At 41.6% G+C, this 12,035-nt stretch overlaps 1 long non-coding RNA gene across 1 annotated transcript; it reads left to right on the top strand.

Annotated features, from left to right (window-relative positions):
- Positions 1 to 11,205: 11,205 nt before the first annotated feature.
- On the top strand, positions 11,206 to 12,018 carry LOC111876436 (uncharacterized). The gene is made up of 2 exons (XR_002845018.3): positions 11,206 to 11,698; positions 11,783 to 12,018. It is a non-coding gene; the product is annotated as an uncharacterized LOC111876436 (long non-coding RNA).
- Positions 12,019 to 12,035: the final 17 nt, after the last annotated feature.

The following is a 12,035-nucleotide window of genomic DNA, read 5'->3' as shown; positions in this document are numbered from 1 at the left end:
TCGCAGGAGTGTTCATCTGGGGGTTGTTACCAGGTTCGTTATCTCAGAAGATCATGGGCAAGCAACCTCATACTAGAGCCGAACTAAAGGAGATAGTGGAGCATTTTCTACGACAAGAGGAAGGCGAAGCGTCAAAGTAGGCATACCTCAATGCCATGACAGCCTCTGCTGGGAGGCGGAGTCACCACCATAGCACCCATCCTGACCCTTAGGGGAGCGGCAGATTCATGGGGCGAGACAGACGACCGCCAGGATGCTTCAGAACCTTCGTTAGGGATGAAAGGCGGGGAAGGCGAGCATAAGTCTACACGTTCGATGAGAAGCCAACGGTAAAAGGCACTAAAATGCGATACTTTGAGTACCACAAAAGCAGGACACACGACACTATCAATTATGCGGTTCTAAAAAGGGAAATCGAAGAAAAACAACTAAAAGGCAATGCGATAGAAATCGCCAAGAGCCTACGAGCTAAATTCGTAGCCGAAAACCCCAAAGACGTCGTTGGAAGGACAGAGCGCAGGCTGGAAATCCTAACAATCCACCAAAAAAGGGGAAGAACGGAACACACGGAGGGCACATGGAGCATTACGGGGGCAATGCAGGGTTTGACATTCTCCGTACGTGATACAAGCCCAGTCGGTTGGAATGGAGACAATCTGCATGTCACCCAAGGATCCAATTGGGATGTCGTTGTCCACCGAGTATACGTTGACATCGGGAGTTCCGCGAACATCATCTATGAACATTGTTTCTGACTGCTATCAAACGCCTGGAAGGAAGGACTAAAGCTAGCTACAAGCCAACTCACAAGATTCACTAGGCCCAACTTATGGTGTGGCCTTTAGGTACGATACACCTACCATTCACGCTAGTCAGCCGAGACATAACCAGGCGACGGACCGCTCTGATAGACTTGTTAGTCATTCGACACCCGTCAGAACATAACATCATATTGGGACGAATAGCTCTACTAAAGTTCGGAGCAGTTCCATCAACAAACCATGGGATAGTCAAATTCAGCACAAGTCAAGGACGGGGACAATTTTAGCAACACCCCCAAGAGAGCTTAAATGTTACGAGATCATGCAGCCAAAAGACATCTCAGCCGAAGCCAAGAGGCCAAGACCAGACTCTTCGGACGGGGGAGAGACAATCAATAGGGAATACCCAAACCAGCAGGTGATTGTAGGAATAGCCCTCCCCGAAAAAACAAGAGAATTGCTGGTCCAACTCCTACAGAAGTACAAACACGTATTCGCATGGATGCCCACGGACATGGTGGGGGTCGACCGAGGAATCATAGAGCACAAACTGATGATAAAGCCAAGAACCAAGGAGGTAAAACAGAAGAAGCGGGTCCAAGGTGGGGATCAAACACAAAACAATAAACGCAGAGGTGGCCAAACTAACCAACACCGGAATCCTTAGAGAAGCAATTTTCCCTACGTGGATCGCCAACCCGGTAATGGTAAGAAAGCACGACGGCAGTTGGTGTATGTGCATCGATTAATCAGATCTCAACAAGGCGTGCCCTAAAGACTGCTACCCGTTGCCAGAGATATACTAGAAGGTAGAGTCACTACAAGGATTCTAGTGGAAATGTTTCCTAGACACATACAAAGAGTATCACCAAATTCTGATGAACAAAAATGACGAGGAGAAAACTGTTGGATATAGTGTCTAAGTCCATAACTTTATTTGGTATGTACTTGACCCGATCCGACATGGTCCATTTGGGTTGCATGGCATTGCAATACTTGGATAGACTAAATGAGAGAATAAGGCACGTATGATTATTAATATATTATAAGTTCTAATATATTAATAATAGTATTATTTAATCAGTATTGATCAACTATTAATCTAGTATTAATTTGGTGATCAAAGTGAGACTAATTAAATATATAGGGTTGATTATGACAATCATCAATTCTTTTATGGTGGATTAATGATCCATGGTTTATGGGTTATGGATGTAACCATTTGGAGCTCCATGGATAGTCCATGGGAGTTACAAACCCATGGGTCATGAGATATGAAGAGTCATGACAATTATGGGTCTTCTTAATGAAACCCTAATTGTGACACCACTATAAAAGGGACCCTTTGGCTAGCAAAATCGGCACCTAGTGTTACTAGAGAGGGCATAACAGATTTTGAGTGTAAGAATTATTCTCTCAAGTTATTCCAAGTCTTGTGGTGTTGTGTGAAGCATTTGAGGCACAACATTTGGGGTGCTAGGCTCACAAAGTCTTGAAGGAATCCAAGCAACAACAAGGTATGTATTTCTACTAGTTTTTATGTTTTATGTAATCCCCATGCCATGCTAGTTAGGAAATAACCTTGAAAAAGAAATTTGCATGTATATAGAGAAAACATAGATTCAAGGTTATTAGGGTTGCATGTACACTTAGGAAGTGTTAGAATGCTCAAAACCCATCAATGGTATCAGAGCCTAGGATTGTTTTCTGTATACTTGACGCAAAACTGCTTGAAAATCGAAAAAATCTGCTCACTGACGACTGGACTCGTCGAGTTCATGGGGAGGACTCGCTGAGTCCATGAACAAATTCATCCTACTCGTCGAGTAGGATAATGCACTCGACGAGTAGGAGCGTGCTGGGCAACTTTTCGTGTTTTGTTGCTAGAAATGGATTAAAATTATTATCCCAATCTGTTTTGGACTTGTAAAATCTGTTTTTCAAAATGATAATGATTATGTTAACCCATTTTTTGCATGACTTTTATCAATTTTCAAGTATTGTATATGTTTGTATAATTTCTTGAAATTGCTTGACATGAATTTGTGTTCTTATGAGTTTTTAGAAGATCATAGGAATTATGTGTAACCTCCATGTATGTTTAATTCATGATCTTAATGGCAATGATAGTGTCCATAACTTGTCCTAAGTTATGGATAACCAAAAGTCACTTCTTTAAATTGTGATTAAAGAAATAAAGAGTTTTCATAAAATGAAGAGTCTTCATTTTTATGAACCATTAAAGCTCATAAGTTACAAATTGAAGAGACTTGGAATAGTTTCAATTCTTGCCCTCAAGTTTTGAAATTTGAAAAGTCTTACACTCTAATACTTTAATTCCAAATTAAACCTTAGATTTTTAAAAAGTTTAAAAATCAACACTTATACTATTATTATAATTCTATTATATAGATATGTATAAGAATATGTCATTCTTACCGTTAGTAGGCCTCATTCACGAAGTCGGTCTATACGGGGGGTATAATGTTGTTGCCTATAAAATGGTGACTTAATGGGTGTCCACTCTCACCCACCGCTTCCTTGATCGGTGGAGGGTCGTTAGCCGAACGGGTAGGATACGACTTTACATTCTCATTAAAAGTATAATGAATTATAAAGTAACTATAAATTATAAATTCCCAATCTTAGTTACTTTAGGAAAATGTGAAATTGGTGCTAGCCCATAAAATTACACTTTGTACCTTACCAAGTCGTTAGTGGAGCGTGTGTGGTTAACCGACACACTAACATGGACTAGTAAGAGTGGCAAAGGGTAACTTGACTTTATTATAGATCGGTGGAGCATGTGTGGTTAACCGGCACATCAATTAGGTAATATTTTTGAGGGTACCAAGTCAATTTGTATGGTTATTCACACCTTGTTTGTGATCCTCGGCATCCCAGTCACAAACTTGAGAGGGCACAATCGAGATTCAAACATGCCATTGAAAGGTTCAATGTATCTCAAAAGATCTAGGAGTTTCAAAACCAATAAAACCTAATAATAAAATATTTCGTTCTTATGGTGGAAATTGGTAAATCGTCATTTACCTACCTTCAAATATTTTATAGTGTGGATTACGGCATCCCTCTTCCACCTATAAATAGTTTGTTGGATCCTAGCCTTAATATTTCATTTGGGTGACTTATTAAGGACTCTTAATCTAATGAAACTTATCTTCCTTTTTTTTCAGATGTCTTCCAATAACGTTGTTGGCTCAAACCCTACAGGCTCCTTTTCCCTAATGAACTTGTGTGGTAAGGTCATCTTTGATGGATCCAACTTCAATGAGTGTATCAGAAACATCAGGATGATTACCCGCTATGAGGACAAAGAATATGTCCTTGACAGGGAGCTTATGGTTGTTAATGAAGCCACTGCTACTCCAGAAGAGCTTGCAGAGTTCATTGCACATGAGAAGGATGTCACCAAGGTGTCCTGCATCATGATGGCCACAATGACTCCGGAAATCCAAAAATCTTATGAAGATTTCTACCCCTATGAGATGCACCTGGATCTGATGGAAAGGTACCATCAAAGCGCGCGTCAAGAGAGGTATGAAATCATTTCCTCCATGATAACCGCAAGGATGAAGGATGGTGAACCCATCACCGGTCACTTGCAGAAGATGTAGAGGTTCGTTGACCGGTTGCTAAAGCTCAATTTTGACTTCCTTGAGGAATTGGCGATTGACATCATTCTCCATTCCTTACCTCCAAGTTATGATCAGTTTCGTATGACTTATCATATGAACAAGGAGGAAGTCACACTTAGCAAACTTCAAGGACTCTTAAGGACAACTAAAAATGGCCTTAAGGGTAAAGCGGTTGCTACTTCTACTCCTACAACAACTCCTGTTCTGGCTATTGGGCAGGGAAAGGGTAAGAAGAGGAAAAGCCCTTCGAAGGGTACCAAGGGTAAGAATCTTGATGGTTCCTCTTCAAGTGGGACAAAGAAAGGTCCCATTACTCCTTCTTCAAACCCAAAGGAAGCACAATGCTTCTATTGCCAGGATAAGGGACACTTTAAGCGAAGCTACGCAAAATATCTGGAAGATGTAAAGGATGAGTAGATTAAACCCACCCATGCAGGTATTTACACAATATTGTCTAACAACTCATCTAATGCTAATTCTTGGGTGCTTAATACAGGTTGTGGTATTCACATTTGTACTGATTTGTAGGCACTAAGAAGAAGTGAGCAAGTGGAGCACGGGAAGATAAACTTAGTCATGGGCAACAGGAAAGCATCATCTGTTACCAAGATAGGAGTTTATTCTTTATTGCTTAATAATGGGTTAATGTTAGATTTGAATAAGTGTTGTTACTCGCCCGAAATGGCAAGAAATATTATTTCTTTTCATGGCTTGTACAAACAAGGTTTTTCATTTTCATTTGATAATAAAAATGGTGCTATTAATGTTTATTACAATGATGTATTTTACTTTAAAGCAATACCTTGTGATGGTGTATATGAAGCTGTGAATGTTGTAGACAATTTAGGAAATAATGTGTTGTATATTGATTCTTCTGATAGATTGGATAAAGCATCCTTGTGGCATTGTCGTCTTGGACATGTTAACAAGAAGCGCATAGGCCAACTCCAAAAGGCTGGAGTCTTGGAATCATTTGACCTCAAGTCAAATGATAGTTGCAATTCTTGTTTACTTGGAAAAATGACAAAGTCACCCTTCACAGGTACTTGTGATAGGGGTGAAGGTTTGTTGGACCTTGTACACACGGATGTGTGTGGGCTCTTCAGAGTTGCTATAAGGGATGCTAATCGCTATTATGTGACTTTTACTGATGATTACAGTAGATATGGATATATTTACTTAATCAAGCATAAGTCAGAAACCTTTGAAAAGTTCAAAGAGTTTAAGCAAGAAGTTGAGAATCAATTGGGCAGGAACATCAAGATGCTCCGATCCGATCGGGGAGGAGAGTATCTTAGCATTGAGTTCCTTGACTATCTTAAGGAATGTGGGATTGTCTCACAATTGACACCTCCTAGGAAACCACAGCTGAATGGTGTCCTCGTCGAAAGATGCAATTTCATCAGTATTGATAGTCGAGAGGCATGGGCACCAACTTCCGATCTACTTTGTGAGGCGGGCCCTGCAAGGACCCGAAGTCAACTACCCAATCATTGAGAAACTAGTTCTTGCCTTAATTTACGTAGCGCGAAGGCTCAGCCGATACTTCCAGGCTCACCAAATAGAAGTACTGACCAACTGCCCGATCAAACAAGTACTCCTGAAGCTGGAAACGTTTGGGTGACTCACGAAATGGGCCATAGAGCTGGGGGAACACGACATCAGCTACCATCCCAGGGTAAGCGTCAAGGCGCAGACATTAGCGAATTTCCACCTGGAAGTCCTAGGGGAGCTCCTGCAAGAGATAATCGGCACAAGGCAAAAAGAATGTTCGAAGGGGGGGGGGGGGGGAACCGAAAATGGACCCTCTACATAGATGGGGCTTCCAGCAAAGAAGGACCAGGAGTTGGATTCATTCTAACCAGCCCTACGGGTGAAGAAGTTACATACGCCCTACGATTCCACTTCCGAACCTCCAACAATGAAGCAAAGTATGAAGCCTTATTGGCTGGTCTGAGGCTAGCAGTAAAAATGGGGGAAGAAAGGGTTCTGGCCTTGACTGACTCTCACCTATCAACCAAATAAATCTCATGGGAATTCGAGGCAAAAGATACACGAATGGAGAAATATGCTACGACGGTGCAGTGGATCATGGGCTCACTAAAGAGTTTCACAATCAAGCAGATTCCAAGGGGAAGCAACAGGCGAGCGGATGCACTCAACAAACTAGCGTTGACATGCTTTGGGCACCTTTCCAAGGAAGTTTTAGTAAAGGTGCTAAAAGAAAGGAGCATTGACGAGCGCCAAGTTGATTCCCTATCGATAGCGCAACCCAACTGGATGATGCCTATCATGGATTACCTGCAACATGGCGTACTCCCCGATGACCACAAAGAGGCTCGGAAAACAAGGGTACGTGCCCCCAATACGTAATCTTAAGGGGAACACTGTAGAGGAAGGGCCATACGACTCCATGGCTCAAATGCATAGAAGGCGAGTTGGGAAAGAAGGCTCTGAAGGAAGCCCACGCGGGGTCAGCCGAAGCCCATGAAGGAGCACGAGCACTCACTGGTAAAGTACTACGCATAGGGCTCTACTGGACAGACATACATCAAGACGCTGTCGAGCTAACCCGGACCTGTGTAGAATGTCAAACTTTCTCGCCAGTACAAGGAGTACCACCATCCAAGTTAACAAATATAGTTAGCCCGTGGCCCTTTTATTAGTGGGGGATTGATATCGCCGACCCTTTCCTGGAAGCACCAGGGAAAGTAAATTTTTTAGTCATGGCAGTCGACTACTTCACAAAATGGATAGAAGGCGAGCCATTGGCGTGCATCACCGGAAAGCAAATAATCAGATTCGTTTGGAGAAACATCATAACAAGATTTGGGACACCTAGACTTACTCGCAGCAAGAAAAGAGTGCACATGATCTAACTCGTCGAACTGTTGCACACGATAGGATTCGGCGGCGAGGTATGTCATCGCCTGCATAGCGGCGTAAGCAAGGTTACGAGCCAAGACGGTGTTGCTCATAGAATCCATGTCATCCACGGTAGCGGGAGGGAGAGCATGACGGGTGAAATCCAATTTCATACTTCTCTAACAAACAGACGAGAATCAAATCGCAAAATCCACCCTGGAACAAATGAAGGTGCGCTGTGACGCAGCCCCACGGTGGCAGCTTCCTGAAGCAACTGCTCGGGGATATCCTTCGAAGATTGAGGGCTAAAACAAGGATTTAAAGAGATTGGGACAGGAACAATGGGCTGATGAGACGCCCCTTCGATACCCTTACACTGTTGAACGTCATCATCGGGTATCACTAATACATCCTCCAAAGGGGACGGAGCAGAAGACAGCAAACGCATAAGACCATGGCCCTGCATCACACGCCATCCAATGGGCCCTAAACTGACCTCATGCGCCACCTACTCATCGCCTGCATGACTTTCCTCTTTTATGCAAACCGACGAACGCTGGCAGTAATCCCGACCTTGTCGTCCACCACATTATCAGTTGACGACTCAATAGGAGATCGAGATGCAGGGGCAGGGGTCACAACAATGAGGGAAACTGGCTGGCTCCCCGGCACAGTAGAACTCCCCACTGGCTATGGGGGCATGGGGCAACAACACTCAAGCGACGAGGGGGAGACAAAGTCTCGTACAAGGGGTACCACGCGGTGCTCTAACTTTCCCTGGTACCGCCCCCGCAACACCGAGTACATGGAGACAGAACATTCGACACCTATCATTCGAACGACAAATGTAAGGAAGCAAGTATGCGAAGACAGAAGCAAGCAGGAATCCTTTTCCCCTAAAAAAAGAGGGGGGGGGGAGGAAGTAAAGAAAGAACGAAAGTAACTTACCATTAGAAACAGTGTAAAATACGAGCATCTCCCTCTGAGCACGCCAACTGGGGCTCATCCCAACACCAGCAAGTATGACCTCCGTCATCACATCAACATCTACCTGAAGAGTACGCAGGAGGTCGACAATCACCTGGTTATGGGGGAACAACTTAGGGATAGTGTCAGATAGCACGGTCGCTCGAGGGTACTCATGGCTAAGCAACTCTCGGTTGACCCACAACCATTTGTCCTGCCAGTTCTTAGGAGGCTTACTATCAAGGACAAGGTTATGGCCTCCCTGGCAGGCGGAGAAGGTGTACTTGTCGTTGGTAGCATCAAACCGGAAGAAGAACTTGAAAACAAAGTAGTCGGGAATGATGTCTTTGGCTCGACATATCATCTCGAAAGCCACCATCTTATGAATGGCACCTGGGGTCAACATCTGAACGTTGCACCCATTACGCCGGAGCACTTCCTACTGGAAGTCAGTAAGGGGAAGGCGGAGACCGACATCAAAGTAAACACCTACTTTCCCAGGTGAAGTCTGAGTAATCAAAGCTTTGGGAGCTGGAAACTCTACCCTATCAGCTGGAGTAAGGTCGTAAGTGTCTTCAAGGGTAACAAACTCAGCAAAGCTAGGAACCAAACTCAGGGGGAAGCCATGGAAAGCACGAAAGAAGAAGAAGGAGGAGGAAATAAACGAGAGAACAAGATAAAAAACTAAAAAAGAAACGTCTGAGAGAAATAAAGGGGAAAAAGCGGGGTTTACGAAAACCTATGACACGAATGACGTAACCGCCGCGCACACATTGAAACGTCACATCACCGGAAATGAAGCGACGAACCAGTAAAAGCGTGACACGTGCACCATCAGTTAAGTCCAGAACATCATAGCTAGCTAGCATATGCTATGACTACTGGACTGGGGGACTTGATGACACGCCCCTCAGAGTGGGACAGAAACAAGTAAACCCTAGACGAGGAGTTCCCAGCGAAGCCTGGGCCAACGACTTAGCCGCTCTAGTCACCTCGGACCCCCGCGAGGCGACTGCCTAGGAAGTCCGCCCTCGCCAAAGTGTTGGCCTTTAGCTAAAGTCCAAGGATAACGGCTCCAGGCGACAAAGGGCACGGTCAGAGCATTATCGCCTAGACCAATCGTTGGACTGGACACGAATGTGGAACATAACCCTCCAATAAGAGCAGCGGATCTTGTCAGGGTCGCATTGTTTGTTTCTCGTACGGACCGAGGAGGATCTTTAGTATAAAATACCGATTACTCTGCCTTGAGAGGTAAGCTATCCTTTCCCCGATCACATACCTTCATACTCCATATTCACCACACTAACTTGACCGTCAGAGCGTCTTTCTGGGACCTCCTCCCGGAGAGTGTTTGTTGTCTTTTCTTTCTCTGAGACCTCTTAGGTTCCATTCCGACGCCGTTCATCCTTAGCCAAGGTGGTTTGGAGCCAGGTCGCACCACCCGTCAATGAGAACTTTCTAATCTACTACGACTTCCGATAAAGCGTCGTGCAAGGCAATTTCAAGTCAAAAGCTCGATTATGAGTAATCATTGTAACATTGTTCTGCCACCCTTAATAATTAAACTACCTAGTGGGGAACGCCTTGAAATAGTAATAATATACATCTAGTAAGGAAAATTACTTAAAGGAAATAAAACATAAGCAATAAATGTAACAAAATTCCTTTAAGAGTATCATAACAAGTATCCCAAAATACTTAGAATTATACAAAAGTATTTAAGAGTATTTTCAAAACATAAAAAACTATGAATCCACAAACATTATGTTGACATTTTAAATTGCATATATTTTCAGGGAAATGAAAGTCAGATTGACTATGTCATTAGAGGTCTGTACAAGGGATCGGTTCACAGTGTCATTGGTTTATTGACGTTTAATTTATAGTTTGTAATCGTCATGCTCGTACACTTTTAAAGACAATGTAATATATATTATATTATTAAGAAAAGTAATGTTTGTATAAATTTTATGTGTGTAGTTCAATGTATTCAATATCTATGATTCTTATCAAAAGTGATGTAGCTCGGCGATTCCGCCGTCGGTCGGAGGTGTGACAAAGTATGAGTTGGGGAGGCAGGGGCGGAAAACAAGATTATAAGGATGAAGGAGTGGTCGATAAAAATGTGTAGTTTTGGAGAACGAAAAACTAAAAGGGAAAATTTGCATAGATGGTTAGGTCGTTTCCATATTACAAAATGTCTCACCCAAAGTTTCTTTTACATATGAGTTAATTTGGTTATATGTCTTTATAATTTATCTAAATAATTTAAAACCTTGCATAAAAATAAAATGGTCATTTTTTAGTTATATTTAAGTTGAAATTCTCAACTTTAATCTTAACCGTTTTAATTTTCATATCGTATTGTTTCAACTCGTATAATTAAAAATATTAACTCATTTTTTTTATCCTGTTATCATATTATGTCAATTTTTTTCATCTATAATTTCTATTGGTTATATACAAGGGTTTATATTGGGGTTTCTTAAAAAAAAAACCCCACAAACTTAAAAAAATAAAAAAGTAATAGTAAAAAAAAACTCCGCCCATCACTTCTTTTCCCTCTAACATCTATTAATTAATCCTTTTTTTTTTATCCTAGTGAATTTAATTTAAATTAGTTTAATATTTATTTTATTTCAAAAGTTAATTATCTAAATCATTTAAAATAATAATATTATTTATAGTTTATTTATTTATTTATTGTATTTATTTTCGGACGTTTTGTTCGTTTATTTTTATTTTTTACGCTTTTTTTTGTTTATATTATTTAATCATAAAATTTTGACATTTTTTCGTTAATTCGAAACATGCCTTTAATCAATGACCTTTTTTACAATTTAGGATTTTTTTTCTTTTTGTAAAAAATATATTTAACATGAAAAAACATAAGTAAAAAATTTGAAAAGTTATAAAGACTTAAAAAAAACTTGAAAGAAGTAGTAAAAGTAAAATAAGCGTAAGGGTGTTTGACAACTTGCTGACCGGGTCTGGTCAGCAATTTTTTTTTTTTTCTGATTGGGTCCGGTCAATATTTGTCTGACCCGGTCCTTAAATACTGACTCACACTACTGATTCGGTCCTTGAAAAAATATAGTTTGACCGAGACCAAAGATTTCTTTTATCTCCTTTACTACCCTTCTCCCTATTGCCAACGTTTTCTCCCTTCAGAATCTCACCTCGATCATTCAACATCTCCTCCCACCTGGATCCTTTGTTTTCTTTGTTGCCGTCGTCCAAACTCGCGTCGCCGTTCACCGCTTTCCAACGATGCCCAACTTCGATGGAACCCCTTCCTCAGCCAGACGTCGTGTACACTTCTCTCCTCCATCTCCCTCCATTCCAGCGACTTCCTCCGCCACTCTGTCTTTGAGCGTTACCACACCAGCGATTATCTCCGGCCACCAAACATGAGCACCGCCACCCAACACCTTCTTTCTCCAGCGGGTAAGCTCATATTCTCCATATGTGAAATCAGTTTTCTTTCTTCTCTGAAATCATCTAATCTTTTATTAAAATTAAATATTGCAGTCGGATGGCTTTCGTTTATTAGTTTTGTGTTTTTGCACAAATCAATTTGGCTTGAGATGGTTATTTAGGGCTAGGGTTTGTGTTTTGTGTAGTGCGAATTTCCATATCTCCAGTTGAATGCTTTGTGCTCTTATTAGATTTTGTGCTAATTAAAATATGTATTCTATAATCCTCTTTATAACGAATATTTTCTGATTAATAAAGCTCTTTGGATGGGTTGACGCAAGAAGACACAATGATGAAACTCCTTTTT

This window comes from Lactuca sativa, chromosome 8 (assembly GCF_002870075.4).
Source record: "Lactuca sativa cultivar Salinas chromosome 8, Lsat_Salinas_v11, whole genome shotgun sequence".
In the NCBI taxonomy this organism is placed as follows: domain Eukaryota; kingdom Viridiplantae; phylum Streptophyta; class Magnoliopsida; order Asterales; family Asteraceae; genus Lactuca; species Lactuca sativa.
Note: the sequence above shows the minus strand (reverse complement) of the source record. Positions and strands in the feature narration are given on the sequence as shown.